Source organism: Dendrobates tinctorius, unplaced genomic scaffold (genome assembly GCF_039654945.1).
Source record: "Dendrobates tinctorius isolate UK_male_01 unplaced genomic scaffold, ASM3965494v1 ptg000018l, whole genome shotgun sequence".
Lineage (NCBI taxonomy): Eukaryota > Metazoa > Chordata > Amphibia > Anura > Dendrobatidae > Dendrobates > Dendrobates tinctorius.
The window spans coordinates 10,870,260-10,897,989 of record NW_027361686.1 but is presented as its reverse complement, the minus strand read 5'-3'; the positions used below and the strand labels follow the sequence as shown (position 1 = coordinate 10,897,989).

The 27,730-nt window shown below is 46.0% G+C and overlaps 1 protein-coding gene across 2 annotated transcripts in view; it reads right to left on the bottom strand.

The window, feature by feature from the left end:
- Positions 1-27,730, bottom strand: part of ABCG4 (ATP binding cassette subfamily G member 4) — a 173,419-nt gene that overhangs the window by 36,829 nt on the left and 108,860 nt on the right. The gene's annotated exons all lie outside the window — the stretch shown is intronic.

The window sequence follows — 27,730 nt, the reverse complement described above, 5'->3', positions numbered from 1 at the left end:
GGCAGGTATAAATTGAGAAAAGCAACATGAAGACATTTATAAAAGAAAATTGAATGTGTCTAATGCCTCCACAACACACATATGAAAGATTTCGAAAATGTTTAAACAAATGACAAAACACTAGCAAAATACACACATAAAACTATTAATATAGGATACAGTGGTCCCATCAGTAGAGAGGCCTCCCTTATGGTGGGCAGAAGGGATCCAGGTGTACACAGGACTCCGTTCTATAACAGACTTGGTTATGTGTGCACATTGAGTAATTTCTTGCAGAAATTTCTGCAAGGTTTCTGCAGCTCTTGGCAGCAAAAACGCTGCGTTTTTTATGTCTTTTTGTTTGCTTTTTTTTCCTGTGCATTCAATGGGTCAAAAACACAGACAAAAACGAACCAAGAATTGACATACTACAGATGCACAGCAAATCCTGAAAGGAAAACTACTGATCATGTGCACAGCACTTCAAGATTCTCTTTGCTGGCATAAGGATTCCACTGCATTTTTGTGCCAATTCCACATGGAAAAAAACACATAAAAAACGCATCTTGTGCACACATCTTAATGGTTCCAGAGCATTACAGGTTATGTTCACACTTCCATTCAGATACTGTGTTCATCTGTCCTGACGGAACAGACGGAACTAAAGAAGAACTCCTCCTCCTCCTTCTCCTCCTCCTCCCATCAACACTTTTATCCTCTTATTATATTGCAATCATCATATTATACAGCTACTCCTGTACTCCTGTAGTTTACATAATGTGTCTAGTATATTTTATATTCTAATTTAATAAAGTTGTATATTTTATTATATTTGACCAGGCCGCTCCTTCTGTGATGCTATAGGTATATGATATGTAGTTTTGAAGGGATCGAATATTATTATTATTTTGTGAGGAATACTATTGGTTTCATGCCAACTACGTTTAATCCTTTTAAGTGCCGCTGTAGAGATTGACAGCAGTATCTAAATGGTTTACCAGCTGCAATAGTAGATAGCTCCAGTCGCTGCTGTTAGAGACAGGTGCCAGATGCACCCACCATGTTTGGAGAGGTTAAAAGACACAAATAAGGGGTTACAAAACCCTTTACTGAGCAGCCCCTCAGACTTATAAACCCCTACTAATGGCCTCCTGTCAGCATTATTGTGTGTATCGCAGTCATAGTAAGGCTAGTTTCACACTAGCATTACCAAGCGCAGGGCAGGGCTGCCGCTAAGCTGCGCCCCCAGCCGTGCCCCCTCCGGTCAGCTCCTCCTCTGAGCGCATGACGCTGCATGCGACCAGCATACCCAATATTTAGCGTTGGGTACACTGGCCGTGCGCTGGTATGGTTTTGCTGACACATGCACCCTTTTAGCGCTGCACCGAGTGCACAAAAATGCAACAGAATGTGTTTGGCGCACGTTGGCGCAGCGCAAAAAGGGCGCATGTGTCGGCAAAACCATACCAATGCACAGGCAGCATACCCAACGCTAAATATAGGGTACGCTGGTCGCATGCAGCGTCATGTGCTCAGAGGAGGAGCTGACCGGAGGGGGCGTGGCTGGGGCGGAGCTTAGCGGTGGGTAACGATAGTGTGAAACTAGCCTAACCACATATAAAAAGGCAGCAATGAACTATATATACATTTTAGCATGAATCTAACGGACATGGGCATTACACTACCCAGCCATGACTTACTACTGGCAGCACACATCAGCTACGACAAAACATTATGGCATTTAGTAAGGTATGAAATAAAATAAATTTGACATGTGCATAGTAATAAAGCAATTAGGTAACCTGGGGATGTAACAGGGTCGGCTGCAAGATATAGCAACTACTGAAGAACACACTAGTGCAGGACAGCTCAGAACACAACAGTTCTACATTTTTATAGGACTTCATTCAGACATCTGTGAATAGCATATGTGATTTATCTGTGTTTTTCATTCTAGCTGTTCATATGTCCGTGTTTTTTTTTTCTTTTTATCAACCGAATGGTCCCATACAAGTATATGGGGCAGATTTATCAAACATGTCTAAAAGGAGAACGATCTTTGATACCCATAGTAACCAGTCACAGTTCAGCTTTCATTTTACCAGGTGAGTTTATGAAATGAAAGATGCACTGTAATTGGTTATTATGGACAACAAAGCAAGCTTTTCTTTTAATAAATAAGGCCTTATGTGTTTGTGAAAATCACATGCCATCATGATGTAATCCTGCGCTGTCCATGTTTATCACAGCAAGGCCATGTCACACAAATATATTTTCTCTCATCTGAGAGAATAAGATCGGTTATGGTAATGGTAGCCCTCCTCCGAAAAAGAATATGGGGGGGTCTCATGGTAGCACAGACCCTAAATAATCAATTTTTTGCCATGGTGGTTTTCGTAGTCCTTTGTGGTTATAGCTATCAGGTCAGGGTCAAAAGGTCAGATCAGTAAGCTGAGGGAGCCACAAGCAGGTTGATTCCAGTTCTGACCAGTTGTTCTTGGCGCACTTTTTATGCGTTTTCATTGGTGGATTCAGAAAAAAACGGGAAGATTTTATCGATATAAGGCCTAGTTCGTTGCCAATATTACCATTCATCTAATGAGAAGAAAAGAAGATTGAAGAATGGAGAGCCTTATACAGCAGCTGGTTGTGAGGGCCGGTGAAGAGGATGGAGCTGAATGGCTAAGAAGCTGCTTGGCTATTAAACCTTCCTCAGCAGCAGTCGAACCCAGATCGCCTCCTCCAGATCCACGTTCCCCTCACCAGTCCCCGGGTGAAGAATCGCCTACGCTATGGAGAAGCAGGGTTGCCCGGAGGATTAGGAAGGCCCAGGGTGTCATACTCGCCTCCGGCATCTTCAGCGAAGTCCAGCAGCTGTGCACAGGAAGTGCGCGTGAAGTCACAGTGGCCCCGTTCCCAGAAGTCTTGCAGCCCTGCGCAAGACTTTCATTGCCGTCATCTGCCGTGATTGGTGGTGTCATCGGGAGTCGCTGGCGGCGGGTCCAACCGCCACAGCCTTAAAAGCGCTGCAGCGGCACATCCTTCAGATGACATACCGACACCGGTAGCCGCCCTCAGTTCCGTGCCGGACGTAGCACCATCATGGAGAGCTGCAGCCCAGGAATCCGATGAGGAAGAAGACTGCACTTCGTGAGTATCTGCACAGCTGTGTTTGCCCTATATACAGGGCTTGAGCGTGAACCGGGAGGCAGATCTGGACCAGGACATCGGTTTATCCAGAGGGAGTGAGATGTTTCATGTGCCTCTGTCTGTCTCTCACACCAACCTCAGATCACTAGTTAAGGGAATTTTGGCTGAGGCTTTAGGTGAAGCAGCTAATTCTGCTTTACCTACAGCCAATCAGCATAAATCTGATGATAGCAGTGTACCTTCTATTACTAACAGTCTTGTTCCACAGAATCTTTTGAAGGAGGCGTTGATTTGTTAGCTATCCCCTTTTGGGTTTCCATTTGAGCGCCTCCGTCAAGGATCTTATTTGGAGAAAAAATTATGTCGATCTGTTTTCTCTTTTGCCACAGAAGGAACAGCTTTGTAAATTTGAAAAGAAAGATGATAAATCCGATTTAGATGATAGAAAGTGCGGAGCTCTTAAATCTTTTACTAACTGGCTCCAGGAATTTTCCATTTACTCTGCTGTTCTCGGTGAAAAGTTCCTTAATTTATGCAGTGGACTTTTTCAGCATATCCACATAATTATAGAAGCTTATCGTAACTTTGGAGCCATGGCCTGGTTGAGTTACGATGAGGCTTTTAGACAGAAATTGTATGTTCACCCAAACGTTATCTGGGGTGTCAAAGATGTTGGACTTTGGTCAATATGATGCTCCCGCAGAGACACTCATTTGTCAAGCAACCTGTCAACAATTTCAACAGGAAGGGCATTTGCTTTGCGCTTATCGAAAGGTCTTCCAAATGGCTCAATAACTGCGGGGTTCCCACCCCATGTCTGAGTGTTTTAAAAAGCAGATCACACAGCAGTCCATGGTTAAAGAATTTAGTCTCAAATGCCCCGACACCAGTGAAGTTGGAAAAAATGGCAGCATGATTAGACAGGTATCCAGATCCAGAGAGTAGGGAATTGCTATTCCAGAATTTTTCTCAAGGGTTTTATATCCCTCCTTTTGGAGGAAAGGGTTACAAATAGGTCAATAAATTACCCTCCTTGTTGAAATCCCCTGATAATGCAGGAGAAAAAATATACAAGGAATTGGAATTAGGCAGAATTGCAGGTTCATTTGATTCTCCTCCATTCCTGGATTTTCGCATTTCCCCTCTGGGTATTGTCCCTAAGAAGGAGCCGGGTTCTTTCCGAATGGTTCATCATTTATCATACCCTCATGGTTTTTCACTTAATAATGAGGTGAATAATCTTTGTGCTCAGTGAACTATTCTTCTTTTCATTCGGCGGTAGATTTACTTAAATAATTCAGTCAAAACGCTCTATTGTCCAAATCGGATATTAAAGCAGCGTTTAGACTCCTCCCGTTTCATCCAGCTGGTTTTAATTCTTTGGGTTTTTGTTTTGATAATACATTTTTCTTTGATAGATGCTTACCCATGGGTTTTTCTCTCTCTTGCTTTTATTTTAAGACTTTTTGTTCTTTTTTACAGTGGGTCATCGAGTCGGATTCCCCCATCGGGGGCATTCTGCATTACCTAGATGATTTTCTTTTTATTTGCCCTCCTGGCTCCCAGATTTGCCTTGATCTATTGAACAAATTTATTTTGATTTGCAGCGAGTTTGGGATTCCGATTGCTTTTGAAAAAACTGTTTTACCAATTCAGTCATACTTCCTTGGTATAACTTTGGATTCAACTAGGATGGAATGTAGACTTCCTGATGTGAAGATTTTTAAATTGCACAATTCTTTGTCGTCTTTTTTACTAAAAAAGAAGATCACCCTGAATGAACTTCAATCTCTTTTAGATTTGTTAAACTTTGTGCTACAGATTATTCCTATGGGTTGGGTGTTTTTAAGGCACCTTTATGATGCTACGAAAGGCCAATTGTCCCCTGTTCTCATATCAGGATTTGCTCGGAACTAAAGGAGGATTTTAAAATTTCAATGGTAGAGACCTTTTTTCTAGCAGACTCTTTACCTTTTTTATTTTCAACCGATGCATCTAAAGGATATGGAATCTTGTTTTCCTCTCATTGGTCAATACATCATTGGCCTGAAAATTCGGTATCCAATAATGTAATTAGAAATTCTTTGGTCCTTGAACTTTTCTCCCTTTTTTGGGTATTTTTTTATGGGGCCCACTAATGAAAAATTTAAGAATTTTAGTTTCTTCAGTTAACCAAGGTCTTGTTTTTTTAATACCATTTCTTCTAAAAACATTAGAAGAGACTGCTTGAAATATAATCCCATGGTGCTAGCGGGCATGTCACCGAGGATACCGCAGTTCAGCCCAGATGGGAAAGGAGCCTCAGTGACCACACGTAACCTCTATGTCGTCACCACCGGTCTCTGAGGCTGCGCTCACAGTCGTTCAGTCACCAGTGGTTTTCAGCCTATACGGATGCATCTTGGCTCCGTCCAGGTTGAAAATTGTTTATCCCCCCAGACATGGATAACAGCGTGGGACAGAATGACAGACAGGTTTGGTATATTGTTGCTTTTTTATTTTACTTTTATTACAGGAGAACAAGGACTTTGGTGGAATTAGGTGTTTAAATAAAAATGGAAAACTGTGTTTAGTCTTATTTCAAATAAAGGACTTTATTCTGGCTGTGTCTTTATTTACCATGCAACTATAGGATTAGTAATGGATAGATGTCTTATAGACGCCACTCCATTACTAACCTGTGAGCTTGATGTCACTTGACAATACAAAGGTGACACCAACCCCACAAACATGAACCACACTTGCCACCACTACAGGGCAAGTGGGAAGATCAGGGCAAAGTGCCAGAATTGGTGCATCTAATAGTTGTGCCTTTTCTGGGCAGCTGTGGGCTGCTGTTTTTAGGCTGGGGGGGCAATATCCATTGCCCCTTACCAGCCTGAGAATACCAGCCCCCCAGATGTCTGCTTTATCAAGGTTGGTTGTCAAAAATGGGGGGGACCCCACGCCATTGTTTAAAATTATTTATTTAAAAAATAAACAGCATGGGGACGCCTCTATTCTTGATAACTAGCGTTGCTGAAGCTGACAACTGAGGGTTGCAGCCCCCAGGTGTGAGTTTTGCCTGGCTGGTTAGCAAAAATATAGGAGAACCCATGCCATTTATTTTAAAATTATTTATTTATTTACAGCACAGGAGCGGCTGATGAATACTCCCATCCGCCCAGGGCCACCATCGGGGCATGACAGCCCTTACATGTGTATGGGGCTCGGTGATTAGGGGGGCCCAACCACGCTGGCAGCCCGGTCCGCGCTAGGGCCCCCGGTCCACGCTAGGGCCCCCCTACATTTTATTCAGGCTTCTTCAGATTTATTTTAAATGAAGACCAAGCGCCTGCCGGGCCCCCCGGGCAGGCCCCCCCCACACCATGGTCCAGCCAGCGCCGCAATCCCCCCTGTGCACAATGGTCCAGCCACAGCATCACCCTCACCTGACGTCACATACTGGTCTGCTCTGCTCCACTTCAATCACTCAGTGTGCCACTTGGGACTGGGAGAGGGACAGAGCCTCACCGCTGGAGTGCGGCCAGATAACAAGGTAAGAAGAAATTTTTTTTTTTAAGATCGGCGATCCGGGGGGCCCGGGGCAGACTGTGAGATGGGGGCAGAATGCTGGAAGCTGGGGCAGAATGCTGGATGCTGGGCAGAATGCCCTATCTGGACCCAACCTCGCCTCCTTACTGACTGAAATCCCAAAATGTCTGTCTGCTATCTCAGCCTTCTTCTCTGCTCGCTTTCTCAAACTGAACATGGATAAAACAGAATTTATCATCTTTCCCCCATCTCACTCTACCCCTCCACCAGACTTATCCATCAATGTCAACGGCTGCTCTCTTTCCCCAGTCCCGTACGCTCGGTGCCTTGGGGTGATCCTCGACTCTGCACTCTCTTTCAAACCACATATCCAAGCCCTCGCCTCCTCCTGCCGCCTCAAACGCAAAAATATTTCCCGGATCCGCTCATTCCTCAACCACGAAACGACAAAAACACTAGTGCAGGCTCTTATCATCTCCTGCCTCGACTACTGCAACCTCCTACTCTCTGGCCTCCCCTCTAGCACTCTGGCACCGCTCCAGTCCATCCTACACTCTGCTGCACGACTAATCCACCTGTCTCCCCGCTACTCCCCAGCCTCCCCCCTATGCCAGGCCCTTCACTGGCTTCCTATCGCCCAGAGGATCCAATTCAAAACCCTAACCATGACATACAAAGCCATCCACAACCTGTCTCCATACATCTGTGACATGGTCTCTAGGTACCTACCCGCACGAAACCTTCGATCATCTCAAGATCTCCTTCTCTACTCCCCCCTTATCTCCTCTTCCCACAACCGTATACAAGACTTCTCCCGTGCTTCCCCCATATTCTGGAACACCCTGCCGCAACACATCAGACTCTCACCATCAACGGAAACCTTCAAGACGAACCTGAAGACCCACCTGTTCCGACAAGCCTACAGCCTGCAATGATCCTCGGTCTACTGAACCACCGCACGACCTGCTCTACCCCCTCCTACTGTATCCTCACCCATCCCAGTAGACTGTGAGCCCTCGCGGGCAGGGTCCCCTCTCCTTATGTACTTGTGCGTCCCTTGTCTTAAACTTGTTTATTATTCTTGTATATATTACACTTGTCTATAATTCCCCTTTTGACATGTAAAGCGCCATGGAATAAATGGTGCTATATAAATGCATAATAATAATAATAATAATAATAATAATAATAATAATAATAATGCTGGATGCTGGGGCAGAATGCTGGACATGGGGCAGAATGCTGGACGCTGGGGCAGAATTCTGGACACTGGGGCAGAATGCTGGATGCTGAGGCAGAATGCTGGACATGGGGTAGAATTCTGGACGCTGGGGGCAAAATGCTGGAAGCTGGGGCAGAATGCTGGACGCTGGGGCATAATGCTGGAGACTGGGGCAGAATGCTGGACGCTGGAGGCAGAATGCTGGACACTGGAGGCAGAATGATGGATGCTGGGGGCAGAATGCTGGATGCTGAGGCAGAATTCTGGACGCTGAGGCAGAATGCTGGATGCTGGGGGCAGAATGCTGGACACTGGGGGCAGAATGCTGGATGATGGGGGCAGGATGCTGGGGGCAGAATGCTGGATGCAGAGGCAGAATTCTGGACGCTGAGGCAGAATGCTGGATGCTGGGGGCAGAATGGTGGACGCTAGGGGCAGAATTCTGGATGCTGGGGGCAGAATGCTGGATGTTGGGGGCAGAATGCTGGATGCTGGGGGCAGAATGCTGGACGCTGGGGGCAGAGGGCTGGACACTGGGGCAGAATTCTGGACGCTGGGGCAGAATTCAGGACGCTGGGGCAGAATTCTGGACACTGGGGCAGAATTCTGGATGCTGCGGCAGAATGCTGGACGCTGGGGCAGAATGCTGGAAGCTGGGCAGAATGCTGGAAGCGGGACAGAATGCTGGATGCTTGGGCAGAATGCTGGATGCTGAGGCAGAATGCTGGACATGGGGCAGAATGCTGGACGCTGGATGCAGAATGCTGGAAGCTGGGGCAGAATGCTGGATGCTGGGGCAGAATGCTGGACACTAGAGTTGAGCGAAACGGGTCGAAAAATTTCAAAAGTCGCCGACTTTTGGCAAAGTCGGGTTTCATGAAACGAAACCCGACCCTAGGATGAGGTCGGCCACGAGGTCGGCGACTTACGCGCCAAAGTCGCGTTTCAAAAGTTTGTTTTGCGCTCTTTTTCAGCCAATCAGGATCCACGGACACTGTGGGCAACGTGATGACATAGGCAGGGGTCACCACCATCTTTCAGAAGGGCATGCAAGTGATTGGATTGCTTTGGTGGGCGTCACAGGGGGTATAAAAGGGCGTGCACGCCGACCGCCATCTTACTTCTGCCGATCTCAGTATAGGGAGAGGTTGCTGATTCTGTAGGGAGAGCGTTAGGCAGGGAAGAAGACAAAAAAACTGCTTCTGCTGCTAGCGATTTGGCCTGCACAACACACCAGTCACTGTGTGTGCAGTGCAAGGGGAGGCTATATAGTGGTGTATCAGTGGTGTTGGTTGTTGGGCTGCCTTCTAAGGCTTCCTGACATTCCTGCATTGCTGTTTACCCACTGCTCCGCAAACTGCTTTTTTAAAAGCAATCCCAATTTTTTTTTTTTGTCCTGAGAAGAAAAAAAAACTGCTTCTGCTGCTAGCAATTTGGCCTGCACAACACACCAGTCACTGTGTGTGCAGTGCAAGGGGAGGCTATATTGTGGTGTATCAGTGGTGTTGGTTGTTGGGCTGCCTTTTAAGGCTTCCTGACAGGCTGGCATTGCTGTTTACCCACTGCTCCGCAAACTGCTTTTTTAAAAGCAATCCAATCTCCCTTATCCTCTAGTCCCTTTTGTCACAGCTGTGCCATCGAGCCTGTGACATAGCGCTCAGATATCAGTGGGCCTCACACAATCCAAAACTGTCCACAAGTGTCTGCAGAAATTCAAAATCTCCCTTATCCTCTCGTCACTTTTGTCACAGCTGTGCCATCGAGCCTGTCACATAGCGCTCAGATATCAGTGGGCCTCACACAATCCAAAACTGTCCACAAGTGTCTGCAGAAATTCAAAATCTCCCTTATCCTCTCGTCACTTTTGTCACAGCTGTGCCATCGAGCCTGTCACATAGCGCTCAGATATCAGTGGGCCTCACACAATCCAAAACTGTCCACAAGTGTCTGCAGAAATTCAAAATCTCCCTTATCCTCTCGTCAATTTTGTCACAGCTGTGCCATCGAGCCTGTCACATAGCGCTCAGATATCAGTGGGCCTCACACAATCCAAAACTGTCCACAAGTGTCTGCAGAAATTCAAAATCTCCCTTATCCTCTCGTCACTTTTGTCACAGCTGTGCCATCGAGCCTGTCACATAGCGCTCAGATATCAGTGGGCCTCACACAATCCAAAACTGTCCACAAGTGTCTGCAGAAATTCAAAATCTCCCTTATCCTCTCTTCACTTTTTTCACAGCTGTGCCATCGAGCCTGTCACATAGCGCTCAGATATCAGTGGGCCTCACACAATCCAAAACTGTCCACAAGTGTCTGCAGAAATTCAAAATCTCCCTTATCCTCTCGTCACTTTTGTCACAGCTGTGCCATCGAGCCTGTGACATAGCGCTCAGATATCAGTGGGCCTCACACAATCCAAAACTGTCCACAAGTGTCTGCAGAAATTCAAAATCTCCCTTATCCTCTCGTCACTTTTGTTACAGCTGTGCCATCGAGCCTGTGACATAGCGCTCAGAGATCAGTGGGCCTCACACAATCCAAAACTGTCCACAAGTGTCTGCAGAAATTCAAAATCTCCCTTATCCTCTCGTCACTTTTGTCACAGCTGTGCCATCGAGCCTGTCACATAGCGCTCAGATATCAGTGGGCCTCACACAATCCAAAACTGTCCACAAGTGTCTGCAGAAATTCAAAATCTCCCTTATCCTCTCGTCACTTTTGTCACAGCTGTGCCATCGAGCCTGTCACATAGCGCTCAGATATCAGTGGGCCTCACACAATCCAAAACTGTCCACAAGTGTCTGCAGAAATTCAAAATCTCCCTTATCCTCTCGTCACTTTTGTCACAGCTGTGCCATCGAGCCTGTCACATAGCGCTCAGATATCAGTGGGCCTCACACAATCCAAGACTGTCCACAAGTGTCTGCAGAAATTCAAAATCTCCCTTATCCTCTCGTCACTTTTGTCACAGCTGTGCCATCGAGCCTGTGACATAGCGCTCAGAGATCAGTGGGCCTCACACAATCCAAAACTGTCCACAAGTGTCTGCAGAAATTCAAAACCTCCCTTATCCTCTCGTCACTTTTGTCACAGCTGTGCCATCGAGCCTGTCACATAGCGCTCAGATATCAGTGGGTTTCACACAATCCAAAACTGTCCACAAGTGTCTGCAGAAATTCAAAATCTCCCCTGTCCTATAGACACCTTGTACCTTGTTTTACATTACTATATAGTTTGTTGGATTTTGTCTACATTTCTACCAAAAATGAGGAAGGCTGGTGGAAGAGGCCGTGGATTTGGGCGGGGGTTGGCAGCTGGTAATGATGGTGTTGGTGGTGGATCTGATGGTAGTGGCAAGAGCAAAATAGGACCGAATGCAGGAGGTGTTGAGCCTGCTTCATCGTCTGGCTACATAAGGCCTCGAACGCTTAGTTTTCTAGGAGTTGGCAAACCGCTTTTAAAGCCAGAGCATCAGGAAAAAGTTTTGTCTTACATTGCTGACTCAGCCTCCAGCTCTATCGCCTCCTCTTCTTCAGTTGTAAAAAGTAAAAGCACTGAGTCGTCATTGGAGGCTCATGTTCATGAACCACACCTTTCCTTGTGTCCTTCACCCCAACCAAGATTGAAGGATGACGCAGGCCATACTACTGATTACTCCATGGAGCTGTTTTCACATACCATGCCTGGATTATCAAGTGAAATGGTGAATTACCCAGGCCAAGATGAATCTGACATGGAGTGCACTGATGCACAGCCGCTGATGGATGATTCTGCTGGTACATTCACTCAGAGCACTACATTGTCCTCGCAGTGTACAGAGCCAGATTCTGACCCTGATGAGACTCAGGTGCCCCTTCCCGCACACTATACCACCATACACGGTGACACAGAGGAAGGTGCACATGACATAGAAGAGGAGGTGATGGATGACCCAGTTGTTGACCCAGATTGGCATCCATTGGGGGAAGAGGGTGCTGCTTCCAATAGCTCAGATGAGGAGTATCCACAGCAGACATCGACATCGCAACAGCTGTTATCTGGCAGGCCCGGAGCACTCCAAAGACAGGTTCCAAACATCAAAAGAGTTGCTGGACAGCTTGTCCAGAGGGTCAAAAGATCACAGCGTGCTAGGCCGCAAAATGTCTGCCAAAGTAGGAAGAGTGCAGTGTGGCACTTTTTTGAACAAAATCCTCATGATCAGGCCAAGGTTATCTGTAAGAAGTGCGCAAAGACCTTTAGCCGAGGAAAAAATCTGAAAAATTTGAATACCAGTTGCATGCTTAGACATTTAACCAGCATGCACTTGCAAGCGTGGACACAACACCAAACCTCAAGTGCCACATGTGCAACTGATCACAACGAAGGTAGTCAGCAACGCTACATTGTTTCCCCCACTGTAAGCCCACCGGTTAGCACAGCAGCAAATGTTGAGGTGTCATTGCAAGGCCACAGCAGTCAGGGAATCCCACTGTTATATCAACGAAAGACTGATTCTAGGCCATCAGAAAGAACACCAACTCCATCACCATCATCAACCCTCTCTCAGTCCGCCCTGTCCACCGCTACTTCCACCATATGCAGCTCTCAAGTCCAGCTCACCCTCCCAGACACTATGAGTAGGTCAAGAAAGTACTCAGTCTCTCATCCGCGTACACTGGGTTTGAACGCCCACATTGCCAAACTAATCTCGTTTGAGATGATGCCCTTTCGGTTGGTGGAAAGCACAGCTTTCCGCGAACTCATGGCCTATGCAGTACCACGCTATGACCTACCCAGTCGCCACTTCTTCTCTCGCAAAGCCATCCCAGCCCTCCACCATCATGTGAAAGACCGCATTGTCCATGCACTCAAGCAGTCAGTGAGCGGAAAGGTGCACCTCACAACTGATGCATGGTCCAGTCGGCATGGCCAGGGCCGTTACGTGTACATCACTGCGCACTGGGTTAATGTGGTGGATGCAGGGTCCACAGGGGACAGCGGTGGTGGGACAGTGCTGCCTAGCCCACGGTATAGGAAACAGTTGGCTGTAGGCATTCGACCCTCCTCCTCCTCCTCCTCCAGAAGCGAAAGCTCGTCCACAGAGCGCAGTCGTACGAGCACTCCATCTGCAGCTGCCACTGTTGCACACGATGTGTCCCCCTATCGAGCAGCTAGTGGAAAGCGTCAGCAGGCTGTGTTGCAGATGATGTGTTTGGGCGACAGACACACCGCAGAGGTGCTGGCCGAGTACTTGAAGCGACAAACTGAGTCATGGCTGGGCAGTGTACATCTTGAGGCAGGCAAGGTAGTTAGTGATAACGGCCGTAATTTTGTGGCAGCCATAGCCCTTTCAAAACTCAGCCACATACCTTGCTTGGCTCACACCTTGAACCTGGTGGTGCAGTGCTTCCTCAAAAATTATCCGGAGTTAACAGCCCTGCTCCAGAAGGTGCGAAGACTGTGCGCGCACATCCGCCGGTCGCCTGTACACTCCGTTCGTATGCAGAAGCTGCAGCGATTGCTCCACCTTCCCAACCACCGCCTCATTATCGACATTGCAACAAGGTGGAACTCCACCCTGCACATGGTGGAGCGGCTGTGCGAGCAGAGGCAGGCCATAATGCATTTGTGGGAGGATACACGGCCAGGCACTTTGAGAGCAGACATGGAGTTGACAGGTGTGCAGTGGACGAAGCTGAAAGACCTCTGTAAAGTCCTTCAGTGTTTTGAGGAATGCACACGGCTGGTAAGCGCAGACGACGCCATCCTAAGCATGAGCATCCCACTTATGCGTCTGCTCATGCAAACTTTGACGCACCTTAAGGAGCAGGCGTCTGCAGCCAATGTTGATGAGGAGGAAGAGGAGGAGGGAATCCTTGATGACATTCAGCCATTGTCTGCTCAGGGACCTCTCCTGGACGAGGTGGCGGAAGAAGAGGAGGAGGAGGATGATGATGGGGATGATTACTTAGGGGAGGAGGATGCATCTCGTGGGGCAAGTGAAAATGTTGGCATGGCAAGGTCTGGTACAGGGTTTGTGCGTGACTGGAGGGATGTGGATTTGCCAGAAAGTGCTCCTCCACCCAGCACTTGCAGTGCATCATTGACACCGGGAACATTGGCCCACATGTCAGATTATGCCTTGCGGATCCTAAAAAGGGACCCCCGCATTGCCAAAATGATGAACGATGATGACTACTGGTTGGCCAGCATCCTGGATCCACGCTATAAAGGCAAATTACAAAACATCATGCCACAGGAGAACCTTGACCTAATATTGGCTAATAAACAAGCAACTCTGGTAAATCGGTTGCTTGAGGCATTCCCAGCACACAGCAGTGGTGATGGTTCTCACACGAGCCGTACGGGCCGGGGGCAGCTTGGCAGAGGTGTTCGTGGTGCACACAGCAGAAGTGGCGTTGGAGACAGGGGTTTCATGACAATGTTGTGGACTGATTTTTCAAATACCGCTCACACAACTGGTAATACTGCATCGATGGAAAGTGACAGGAGACAGCAGTTGTCAACTATGGTTACAAACTACTTTTCCTCCCATATCGATGTTCTCCCATACAGGTCATTCCCCTTTGACTATTGGGCCGCTAAACTGGACACCTGGCCTGAATTGGCCCAATATGCCTTACAGGAGCTCGCTTGCCCAGCTGCAAGTGTGCTATCGGAAAGAGTCTTCAGTGCAGCTGGATCAATCCTGACAGAAAAAAGGACCCGTCTGTCAACCCAAAATGTGGATGATCTAACCTTCATTAAAATGAACCACGCATGGGTTTCCAAGGATTTTGTCCCACCTTCCCCTGATGACACATAGGGTGACAGAAAAATGGCTTGCTTTGGTCCACCTCTTCCTGGGACTTCACCTATTTCGCCTTTTGCATCAGCTGAATGTCCAACATCAACATATGCCACTTTCTAGTACCAATACCGACGCCCACGAGTGGGCCCCCCTTGCTTGGGCAGGGCCCCAGCATTTGCAATCTTTACCTCTCCCTGCTCCTCCGCTGTGTAATCTGGGCCGTCAAATCCATACTGTGCCTGACACCGTCTGAGCCTGCCTCCTGAGACATATATTTTGAATGTGTACGCTATCCATACATGTTATCCGGGGATACGGTACCCTTTCTAACCTTTGTGCAATCACGTGCAATCCATACTGGGCCTAACACCGTCTGAGCCTGCCTCCTGAGACATATATTTTGAATGTGTACGCTATCCATACATGTTATCTGGGGAAACGGTACCCTTTCTAACCTTTGTGCAATCACGTGCAATCCATACTGGGCCTGACACCGTCTGAGCCTGCCTCCTGAGACATATATTTTGAATGTGTACGCTATCCATACATGTTATCCGGGGATGCGGTACCCTTTCTAACCTTTGTGCAATCACGTGCAATCCATACTGGGCCTAACACCGTCTGAGCCTGCCTCCTGAGACATATATTTTGAATGTGTACGCTAACCATACATGTTATCTGGGGAAACGGTACCCTTTCTAACCTTTGTGCAATCACGTGCAATCCATACTGGGCCTGACACCGTCTGAGCCTGCCTTCTAAGACATATATTTTGAATGTGTACACTATCCATACATGTTATCTGGGGATACGGTACCCTTTCTAACCTTTGTGCAATCACGTGCAATCCATACTGGGCCTAACACCGTCTGAGCCTGCCTCCTGAGACATATATTTTGAATGTGTACGCTATCCATACATGTTATCTGGGGAAACGGTACCCTTTCTAACCTTTGTGCAATCACGTGCAATCCATACTGGGCCTGACACCGTCTGAGCCTGCCTCCTGAGACATATATTTTGAATGTGTACGCTATCCATACATGTTATCTGGGGAAACGGTACCCTTTCTAACCTTTGTGCAATCACGTGCAATCCATACTGGGCCTAACACCGTCTGAGCCTGCCTCCTGAGACATATATTTTGAATGTGTACGCTATCCATACATGTTATCTGGGGAAACGGTACCCTTTCTAACCTTTGTGCAATCACGTGCAATCCATACTGGGCCTAACACCGTCTGAGCCTGCCTCCTGAGACATATATTTTGAATGTGTACGCTATCCATACATGTTATCTGGGGAAACGGTACCCTTTCTAACCTTTGTGCAATCACGTGCAATCCATACTGGGCCTGACACCGTCTGAGCCTGCCTCCTGAGACATATATTTTGAATGTGTACGCTATCCATACATGTTATCTGGGGATACGGTACCCTTTCTAACCTTTGTGCAATCACGTGCAATCCATACTGGGCCTAACACCGTCTGAGCCTGCCTCCTGAGACATATATTTTGAATGTGTACGCTATCCATACATGTTATCTGGGGAAACGGTACCCTTTCTAACCTTTGTGCAATCACGTGCAATCCATACTGGGCCTGACACCGTCTGAGCCTGCCTCCTGAGACATATATTTTGAATGTGTACGCTATCCATACATGTTATCTGAGGATACGGTACCCTTTCTAACCTTTGTGCAATCACGTGCAATCCATACTGGGCCTAACACCGTCTGAGAATGATAGATGGGGCCCACCATACACTGGAACATTCCAAAGGTGGACATCAGACACTGGAGCAGCATTTACAGGGCCCATTATACACTAGAGCATTAGAAATGGGGCCCATTATGTTTGGAGCATTATTTGGGCCCATAAGACAGTAGAGCTTCATCCATGGGGACCAACATATACTGTAGCATTATGTGGAGCTCATCATATACTGTTTCAAACATTATATGGGACCAATGATTCTGTATGGAGAAATAGATGTAATGAGATGTAAAAAGTGAGGTATTTTTCATTGTACTATACCGCTATTTCTCTGCCGTATCGGAGCATGATGAGTTGTGGTATGTGTTAAACGGGCGCTCTTTCGCCCAGGGCACATGAAAACCTGGAGCCAGCCCTCCCCCCCCACAGTCTGTAGCCAAATAACCCCCATTTTTCAGTGCGTAACTTGTATTATGAAGTTAATTAAGGTTGACAAGCTTAAGTAAGAAGAATTGATGCTTTTGGCATTCAAATGGGCACTGTTGGTGTGTTTCCTGTCCTCCTCTCTCTGCCGACTTTTATTCCCCATTGACTTACATTGGGTTTCGTGTTTCGGGACGACCCCGACTTTTCCCTATAATCGGACGATCTTGCTCGACCCGACTTTTGGAAAAGTCGGGTTTCACGAAACGAAACGCGACCCTAAAAAACCAAAAGTCGCTCAACTCTTCTGGACACTGAGGCAGAATGCTGGACGCTGAGGCAGAATTCTGGACGCTGGGGCAGAATTCTGGATGCTGAGGCAGAATGCTGGACATGGGGCAAAATTCTGGATGCTGGGGGCAGAATGCTGGATGCTGGGGGCAGAATGCTGGAAGCTGTGGCAGAATGCTGGAAGCGGGGCAGAATGCTGGATGCTGAGGCAGAATGCTGGAGACCGGGGCAGAATGCTGGAGACTGGGGCAGAATGCTGGACGCTGGGGGCAGAATACTGGATGCTGAGGCAGAATGCTGGATGCTGGGGCAGAATTCTGGAAGCTGGGGCAGAATTCTGGACACTGAGGCAGAATTCTGGACACTGGGGCTGGATGCTAGGGGCAGAATGCTGGACGCTGGGGGCAGATTGCTGGACGCTGAGGCAGAATGCTGGACATGGGGCATAATGCTGGACGCTGGGGGCAGAATGCTGGACGCTCGGGGCAGGATGCTGGACGCTGGGGGCAGGATGCTGGATGCTGGGACAGAATGCTGGACGCTGAGGCAGAATGCTGGACATGGGGCAGAATTCTGGAGGCTGGGGGCTGAATGCTGGACGCTCTGGGCAGGATGCTGGAAGCTGTGGCAGAATGCTGGAAGCGGGGCAGAATGCTGGATGCTGAGGCAGAATGCTGGAGACTGGAGCAGAATGCTGGAGACTGGGGCAGAATGCTGGACGCTGGGGGGCAGAATTCTGGATGCTGAGGCAGAATGCTGGACGCTGGGGCAGAATTCTGGAAGCTGGGGCAGAATTCTGGACACTGAGGCAGAATTCTGGACACTGGGGCTGGACGCTGGGGGCAGATTGCTGGACGCCGAGGCAGAATGCTGGACGCTGAGGCAGAATGCTGGATATGGGGCAGAATGCTGGACGCTGGGGGCAGAATGCTGGACGCTCGGGGCAGGATGCCAAACTTTTGGCCATGACTGTACTACCACCACATAGTGACCTATAATACCACATACAAGGAACAAATACCACCGCACCATGACCAGACCACATATTACTACCACAAAAGTGACCAAATAATAGCACATACAAGGTGGCTGAATACTACAATACTGACCATTAATAAAAAAAAAACAACATAATACTATGATCATAAGTGGCATTATACACAGGAGATCTGTACTTAGTATGCAGTGTCTGTGTACAGGTAATATAGTGATCAATGACTTTATACACAGGAGCTCTGTATATAATGTACAGGTAACACAGTGATTACTGGTGACATTATACACGGGACCTCTGTATATAGTATACAGTGTAGAATGTCAGTGTACAGGTAACACACTAACTCACCAGTGATGTGTGATGTCTCTAGGTGAAGTCCTTCATCCTTGCTTTTCATTCATCCATTGCTTGCACCTTGTATGTGCTATTATTTGGTCACTTTTGTGGTAGTAATATGTGGTCTGGTCATGGTGCGGTGGTATTTGTTTCTTGTATGTGATATTATTCGGTCATTATGGTAGTAATATGTGGTCTGGTCATGGTATGGCGGTATTTGTTCCTTGTATGTGGTATTATAGGTCACTATGTGGTGGTAGTACAGTCATGGCCAAAAGTTTTGAGAATGACACAAATATTATATTTTCACATGATCTGCTGGCCTCTGGTTTTTATGTGTGTTTGTCCGATGTTTTTATCACATACAGAAATATAATTGCAATCATATTATGAGTAGCAAAAGGTTATATTGACAGAATGAGTTAATGCAGCAAGTCAATATTTGCAGTGTTGACCCTTCTTCTTCAGGACCTCAGCAATTCTCCCTGGCATGCTCTCAATCAACTTCTGGATCAAATCCTGACTGATAGCAGTCCATTTTTGCAAAATCAATGCTTTTATTTTGTCTGAATTTGAAGGTTTTTGTTTGTCCACCCGTCTCTTGATGATTGACCACAAGTTCTCAATGGGATTAAGATCTGGGGAGTTTCCAGGCCATGGTCCCAAAATCTCTATGTTTTGTTCCCTGAGCCATTTAGTTATCACCTTTGCTTTATGGCAAGGTGCTCCATCATGTTGAAAAAGGCATTGTTGATCGCCAAACTGCTCTTGGACGGTTGGGAGAAGTTGCTCTTGGAGGACATTCTGGTACCATTCTTTATTCATGGCTGTGTTTTTAGGCAAGACTGAGAGAGAGCCCATTCCCTTGGCTGAGAAGCAACCCCACACATGAATGGTTTCAGGATGCTTGACAGTTGGCATGAGACAAGACTGGTGGTAGCGCTCACCTGGTCTTCTCCGAATAAGCCGTTTTCCAGATGTCCCAAACAATCGAAAAGGGGATTCATCAGAGAAAATGACTTTACCCCAGTCCTCAGCAGTCCACTCCCTGTACCTTTTGCAGAATATCAGTCTGTCCATGATGTTTTTCCTGGAGAGAAGTGGCTTCTTTGCTGCCCTCCTTGAGACCAGGCCTTGCTCCAAGAGTCTCCGCCTCACAATGCGTGCAGATGCACTCACACCTGCCTGCTGCCATTCCTGAGCAAGCTCTGCACTGCTGGTAGCCCGATCCCGCAGCTGAAACACTTTTAAGAGACGGTCCTGGCGCTTGCTGGTCTTTCTTGGGCGCCCTGGAGCCTTTTTGGCAACAAGGGAACCTCTCTCCTTGAAGTTCTTGATGATGCGATAGATTGTTGACTGAGGTGCAATCTTTCTAGCTGCGATACTCTTCCCTGTTAGGCCATTTTTGTGCAGTGCAATGATGACTGCACGTGTTTCTTTAGAAATAACCATGGTTAACAGAAGAGAAACAATGATGCCAAGCACCAGCCTCCTTTTAAAGTGTCCAGTGGTGTCATTCTTACTTAATCATGACAGATTGATCTCCAGCCCTGTCCTCATCAACACCCACACCTGTGTTAATGGAGCAATCACTGAAACGATGTTAGCTGGTCCTTTTAAGGCAGGGCTGCAATGATGTTGAAATGTGTTTTGGGGGATAAAGTTCATTTTCTAGGCAAATATTGACTTTGCAAGTAATTGCTGTTAAGCTGATCACTCTTTATAACATTCTGGAGTATATGCAAATTGCCATTAGAAAAAATGAAGCAGTAGACTTTGTAAAAATTAATATTTGTGTCATTCTCAAAACTTTTGGCCATGACTGTATGTGGTCTGGACATGGTGTAGCGGTATTTGTTCCTTGTAGGTGATATTATTGGCCACTTTAAAAATTGAAAAATAAATAAAAATATACCTAAATTGTATTGCATATTTTAGCAAATATTTAATAGTTTACAGTAGAGTAGGGCCCGGCCAAAAGTGTCTACCCTGTTATGGTGGCGGCTTAAAAAAATCTTTTGGCCAAAGCAAAAGCTGCTGGCTATTTGTGTGATCTGGTGATGGGAACTGTTAATGTGTGATAGGTGAGAAGTGGAGTTTTTCCAAGAGAGAGGAGTGGGACTGTGGACAGTTCGAGGGGTGGGGGCAGGGCTGGGTGCAGCCTGGGCGGAGTCTTAAGGGGGCCCCGAAAATTTTGCCAGTATGGGGCCCCGAAATTCCTAGTGGCAGCCCTGCATCTGCCGCTCATGGTCTCATCGTTATTAGCATCTGCAGGTGTCAGAAGATGGGAGCAGTAGTCCTATCAGCTAACACCATTGACCGGAGGTAAACTTTATACTGTACCTCCGATCACAGCTGAACGCTCTCGCTTTCTTTTGACAGCGTGGGAGCCGCAGCTCTCTGACCGGCGGGGAGGATTTCCCAGCTGATCAGAAGCGGAGTTTTCCGTGCTGTAATGCACATTACAGTGCAGCAAACACAGGATGTTCGGGCCCCCCATTCAAGTGGATGGGGTCCGGGTACTGTTCTGGTACCCGAACCTGAACTTTTTGTAACTGTTCGCCCGAACCCAAACATCCTGGTGTCCGCCCATCTTTAGTCTGCAGAAATCAGACTGCACTGATGTCATCCTAATGTTTTTCACGCACCCATGGACTTGAATATGTGCATGGAATCCGATTTGCAGAGCCACTTGCAGCATACTGCTGTTTTTTTTTTCCTGATGCTGAATTGGAATGTGAAAAAACCTCCCGTAGTATAACATTGGTCTGAGAGCTATCCGATAAAACATCACATAGTAGTCATCTGATGTCTACACTGGTATCTGCGAGCCCTAATGGATAGGAGAAGCTTTATACAATATTTATTTTTCTTTATGAGAAAACCACTGATGAAACACTGATGGGAAAAACTGACACTGACCAAACACTAATGAAACTTGGGCCCAAAACACTGATGAACTCGACTCTTTTTTTTGCGCACGTGATAAATCACTGACGACTGATTGAATCAGAACAGATCATAAAGCTCAGAATTGGTTATATCCTAACAAAATATCACAGAAAAATACAATAAAAGTTTAGACTCTTACATTGCCCTGGTTTTTTTTTTTGCAAGTGTAAAAGTCACAGTATTCATTACTGCAGTCGTATAGAAAGAAAAATCACATCAAAGTTAGAGAAGTACAAGTCACATCCAGTGGGACATTTCATTTAATTTGCTAAGGAATTGTGTGAATATTGAATATTTTCTTCCATAGATTGTAGCTTGTGAGCAGGGCCCTCACTCATCTTGGTATCTGATGCATGTGACTATTGTTATTCTGTAATGTCTTTTATTGTCCATGCAAGTCCCATCTAAAATGTAAAGTGCTGCGGAATATGTTGGCGCTATAGAAATAAAATTATTATTATTATTTATTTTCTGATTTGTCATTTTATTGATAAGTCGAACGTATGAAATATATATCTCATAGGAATCAGAAATAGTGCGAACATATAAATCCCTTAAAACGAATTATTTATTTAATACATTAAAAAACACCTATCCCAGTGAAAAAATGGTCAATACCAAAATTAACCAGACCTAGGCTGGGATGCTACATAGCCCTACTATAAGGCTCACTGATACCTTCCTAGCCGTGGAGGTTGGCACCCTAAAAACGAGAGTTGGCGCCCCCACTCAACGTGGACTATCCCTCACTCCCCTACCAGTCCCTATTCAGACAGGAGGGAAAACAATAATCTGATAGTGCAGAAATGAAACTTCAGAATGCCCTAAGCTCGAGCAAAACCTCAAACAATTGATATTGTCCCAATAGAACCCCCACATAGGGGTACATTAACCAATAAATTGCTTGTCATGTGTAGGTATGCCCATCTGATATTATAGCAATGAACATTAGAGTTTCCTCAGGCTAAAGTAGGACCCCAGGATACTATAATCGCTAAAAAATCTAATACCTCCACATCATGATCATATGTGACAAACTGATATGTCCAATGGACAGATAATACAAACTAACCCCTCTCAAGGGTATACTCTGAATCATAATATAATAAACAAAGTCACTTATCATGTGTAGGTCAACCCCGACGCGTTTCCCCGCCTGTAGCGGTTCATCAGGAGGAATCAATAAACGTCATATTCATATATGATACCCAGATGATGCATGATAGTACCGGTGGTCAAGAATGAGTGGATTTAAATAACCCCCATGATACAAAGCCACAAATCAGCCCCACCCATTATCAAGTGGGCAAATCACATATGAGAAGGTAGTGATAGCCCAAATATCTCCACATGATACCGTAAATAGTAGCCGCCCTCAGCGTCAAACCATCACAATCGCCTACGATACATAGCGGGTGAATAGAGGCCCCACGTGTACTCCAGGATGGCGCCAGCGTCCTACATCATCAAAACGCCTCAGATATATAACAGGTAGATGAAGCCCCGGCGTGCGCTCCACACTGGAGCGCATCCAAAATGGCGCCGGGGACTTCCGGTTTGGGCGCATCCAAAATGGCGCCGGGACTTCCGGTTTGGGCGCATCCAATATGGCGCCGGGACTTCCGGTTTGGGCGCATCCAAAATGGCGCCGGGACTTCCGGTTTCGGCAGATATAGTTAAGCTCCAATACCAGCATTCATTTTACCCTCAGAGGGAGGGAGGAGCAAAGGGTATATGTATCAAATGGCGGGGCACAACGAAAAAGAGCAAATGGTACAGAGTATTCAAAAGTATAGAGTTTATGATTCTATCACTCATATATACTAGAATACCGCCAAGTGACTATTTATTAGGAAGACAATATTGGGGATGAAAAATTCTATATAAAGATAAACATCAGAAACAAATAATAGATATATACCGCTTTTCAATGCAGTGTATGCCTAAAAGGCATCCTCAGATATGCCCTTCAAAATAAAAAACCCCCATTAATCCAGAATACATATATATATTAGAGAACAGTCACCATATCAGGTATACTTTTTGTCCATTATATAAAAGCAGGTATATGACATGCACTCATTCATCCCATCTGGGAAGAGGGACAGTAACCTGAAAATCCACTCACATTCTCTTCTCAGGATTATATTATCCAGGTTACCTCCCCTCACTTTCGGCTTTATTAGTTCAATCATAGTGAAGGAGATGTCGCTCACACAACCTTGGCTGATGGAGGTATTAGTACTTGCACTTATAGGAAGCCAACCGCCACTAATAATCTTTTGAGATGGACAAGCCATCACCCAGAGCCATTGAAGAAGGGGATCCCTAAGGGGCAGTTCCTGAGGATCCGAAGGAACTGCTCTGATTAAAATTCTTATAGAAGACAATCTAAGGACCTATATAATAGGTTTAAGATGAGAGGGTACCCCCCACAGATATTGGACAGACCGCAACATGAGGCGTTACTAAGTGACAGACATTCTTTGCTTCAGAAAAAAGGACCCAGGAATGATACAAATGAAAATATTGTAAGGCTTATTGGAACTTATGATGCTCAGGCGGATAAAGTATATCATGTCCTTAAAAAACATTGGGGTATCTTACTAGCTGACCCCAACTTGAGAGGTCTTGTAACACAGAAACCAAGTGTTACATATAGAAAGGGGAGGTCTGTTGGAGATAGGCTTGTCCATAGTTTCTATCAAAGGCCAAAAGGGCTACATAGGCTACATGGCTAGATAGGAGACCCCTTGGTTTTTTTAAATGCGGTAATTGCTCCAGGTGTAAATATATGTTGCAATGTAAGACCTTTACAAGCTCATACAATGGGAGAACCTTCTACATTAGAGATTTTGGCAATTGTAGATCTACAGGTCTGGTTTATAAAGCCACGTGCACATGTCCCAGGGACTATGTGGGTAAGACCACTAGGGAATTCAGGGTTAGGGTGGGGGAGCATTTGGGGGATATCAAAAATAAGAGATATACCCCGGTCGCAAGACACATGAATTTAGTACACCAAGGTTGTGTGAGCAACATCTCCTTCACTATGATTGAACTAATAAAGCCGAAAGTGAGGGGAGGTAACCTGGATAACATAATCCTGAGAAGAGAATGTGAGTGGATTTTCAGGTTACAGTCCCTCTTCCCAGATGGGATGAATGAGTGCATGTCATATACCTGCTTTTATATAATGGACAAAAAGTATACCTGATATGGTGACTGTTCTCTAATATATATATGTATTCTGGATTAATGGGGGTTTTTTATTTTGAAGGGCATATCTGAGGATGCCTTTTAGGCATACACTGCATTGAAAAGCGGTATATATCTATTATTTGTTTCTGATGTTTATCTTTATATAGAATTTTTCATCCCCAATATTGTCTTCCTAATAAATAGTCACATGGCGGTATTCTAGTATATATGAGTGATAGTATCATAAACTCTATACTTTTGAATACTCTGTACCATTTGCTCTTTTTCGTTGTGCCCCGCCATTTGATACATATACCCTTTGCTCCTCCCTCCCTCTGAGGGTAAAATGAATGCTGGTATTGGAGCTTAACTATATCTGCCGAAACCGGAAGTCCCGGCGCCATTTTGGATGCACCCAAACCGGAAGTCCCGGCGCCATATTGGATGCGCCCAAACCGGAAGTCCTGGCGCCATTTTGGATGCGCCCAAACCGGAAGTCCCCGGCGCAATTTTGGATGCGCTCCAGTGTGGAGCGCACGCCGGGGCTTCATCTACCTGTTATATATCTGAGGCGTTTTGATGACGTAGGACGCTGGCGCCATCCTGGAGTACACGTGGGGCCTCTATTCACCCGCTATGTATCGTAGGCGGTTGTGATGGTTTGACGCTGAGGGCGGCTACTATTTACAGTATCATGTGGAGATATTTGGGCTATCACTACCTTCTCATATGTGATTTGCCCACCTGATAATGGGTGGGGCTGATTTGTGGCTTTGTATCATGGGGGTTATTTAAATCCACTCATTCTTGACCACCGGTACTATCATGCATCATCTGGGTATCATATATGAATATGACGTTTATTGATTCCTCCTGATGAACCGCTACAGGCGGGGAAACGCGTTGGGGTTGACCTACACATGATAAGTGACTTTGTTTATTATATTATGATTCAGAGTATACCCTTGAGAGGGGTTAGTTTGTATTATCTGTCCATTGGACATATCAGTTTGTCACATATGACAACCAGGGGAAGAGTCTTGAGGAGATCATTTGCATATTCCCAGTGCCTTCTGGGATAAGTGAAGAGTCTCCGCGAGCTCAACGATCACTGGGTTTTGGCCGTTGCAGCTGAAAAGAGGAAATCGGAAAAACCGCGCGCCTATCGGCGCGCGAATTTTGGCTCATCTTTCATCGTTTTTAAGAAATCTCAAGATGGAAGAGGCCAGGAGCCATTTGGTGAGCTGCATTTCTTGCTACATGTTCACAGACTTACCAGTGGAAAAGCCAAACTTCACATGCCACAAATGCAAGCTTGTGTCCCTGTTGGAGGAAAAGTTGCAAAATCTCGAAGAGAGGTTGGCTACGTTGAAGATCATTAAGGAAGGTGCAGAGTTCTTGGACAGAGCAGAATTATCTCTTCATGTTACAGAAAGAGAAGAAATTCGAAGTGCACCTGAAGAAACAGAGGAATGGAGACATGTGACCCAGAGAAGCAGGAGGATCAGGAGGCAGTCAGCACCCATACTGCTCAGAAACCAGTACCAGGCTCTCACGCAGGAAAATGATGAAGAAATACATCAGGATAAGACTTTGCCAACAAACAGCAACCTTGTACGCCTTCAGAGTCCTCCTGGATGGAGAAAGAAAAATGTTGTGAAGAAGAAACGGAGAGTGGTGGTCATAGGGGATTCCCTGTTGAGAGGAACAGAGGCCGCTATCTGCAGACCGGATATAACTTCAAGAGAAATGTGCTGTCTTCCAGGTGCAAAAATTAAAGATGTGTCTGACAGGATATCAGGACTCTTCAGACCTACAGATGACTACCCATTCCTGCTACTACATGTGGGGACAAATGACACCGCAAGAAACGACCTGGAAACCATCTGCAGAGACTTTGAAGACTTAGGCAAGAAAGTGAAAGAACTGGGAGCGCAGGTGGTCTTCTCTTCCATCCTCCCAGTGGATGGCCATGGAACAAGGAGGTGGAATAAGATTCTGCAGGTGAACAACTGGCTACGTCGATGGTGCCGTCAGCAACGATTTGGATTTCTGGATCACGGAGTGAACTACTTATACGATGGACTACTTGCTAGAGATGGGGTGCACCTTACGAAGACTGGAAAGCATGTATTTGGAAGTCGCCTTGCTACACTTGTAAGGAGAGCTTTAAACTAGAACAACATGGGAAGGGAAGCAAAAGACCAGAAAAAGCCATACACCTGACAAATGCTATTGAGAACTCTGCTAATAGAAGTGGAAAGGAAGAACAAAGACGAAAGAATCTAATTAATAACAATATTGGAGAAAGAGAAACCAATCACAAACTAAAATGTTTCTATACTAATGCACAAAGCATGGGCAACAAACAAGGAGAATTGGAACTACTAACACAGGAAAAGAAATATGATGTCATTGGAATCACTGAAACTTGGTGGGACGATACACATGATTGGAATACAAGACTAGAAGGATACAACTTATTTGCAAGAAACAGACTTGATAAACGAGGAGGGGGTGTTGCATTGTATGTTAGAAATGCATATATCTGCACAGAGATTGAAGCTTCAGAGACTGGGAGTTCTGTGGAAACTGTTTGGGTAAGAATACAAGGACAGAACAATGGAAAGGACACCATTGTAGGCATTTACTACAGGCCGCCTGTGCAAGCTGAAGATATGGATGAACTCTTTATGCATCAAATGGCCAAGTTCTCCAAAAAATATGACATAGTTGTCATGGGAGATTTCAACTATCCAGACATTTGTTGGGAATCTCTCTCAGGCAAAACTAACAGGTCAAGGAAATTTTTATCCTCTCTTGCTGACAACTTTATCTTCCAAAAGGTAGGGGAGAAAACAAGGGGAACTGCTACCTTGGATCTAATCCTTATAAACAGGGAGGAAATGGTTGAGGAGGTAAAAGTGGCTGGAACCCTAGGAGGTAGCGACCATGCTATTTTAGAATTTTGGATAACTAGAGGCGGAAGACCTGTGAAGACTCAGACGTCAAGGTTAGATTTCAGAAAGGCAGATTTTAAGGGATTCAGAAAGATAATTGGAGGGATCCAATGGCTGGATATCCTTAAAGACAAAAATGTCCAGGAAGGATGGGAAATCTTGAAAAATGAAATTCTCA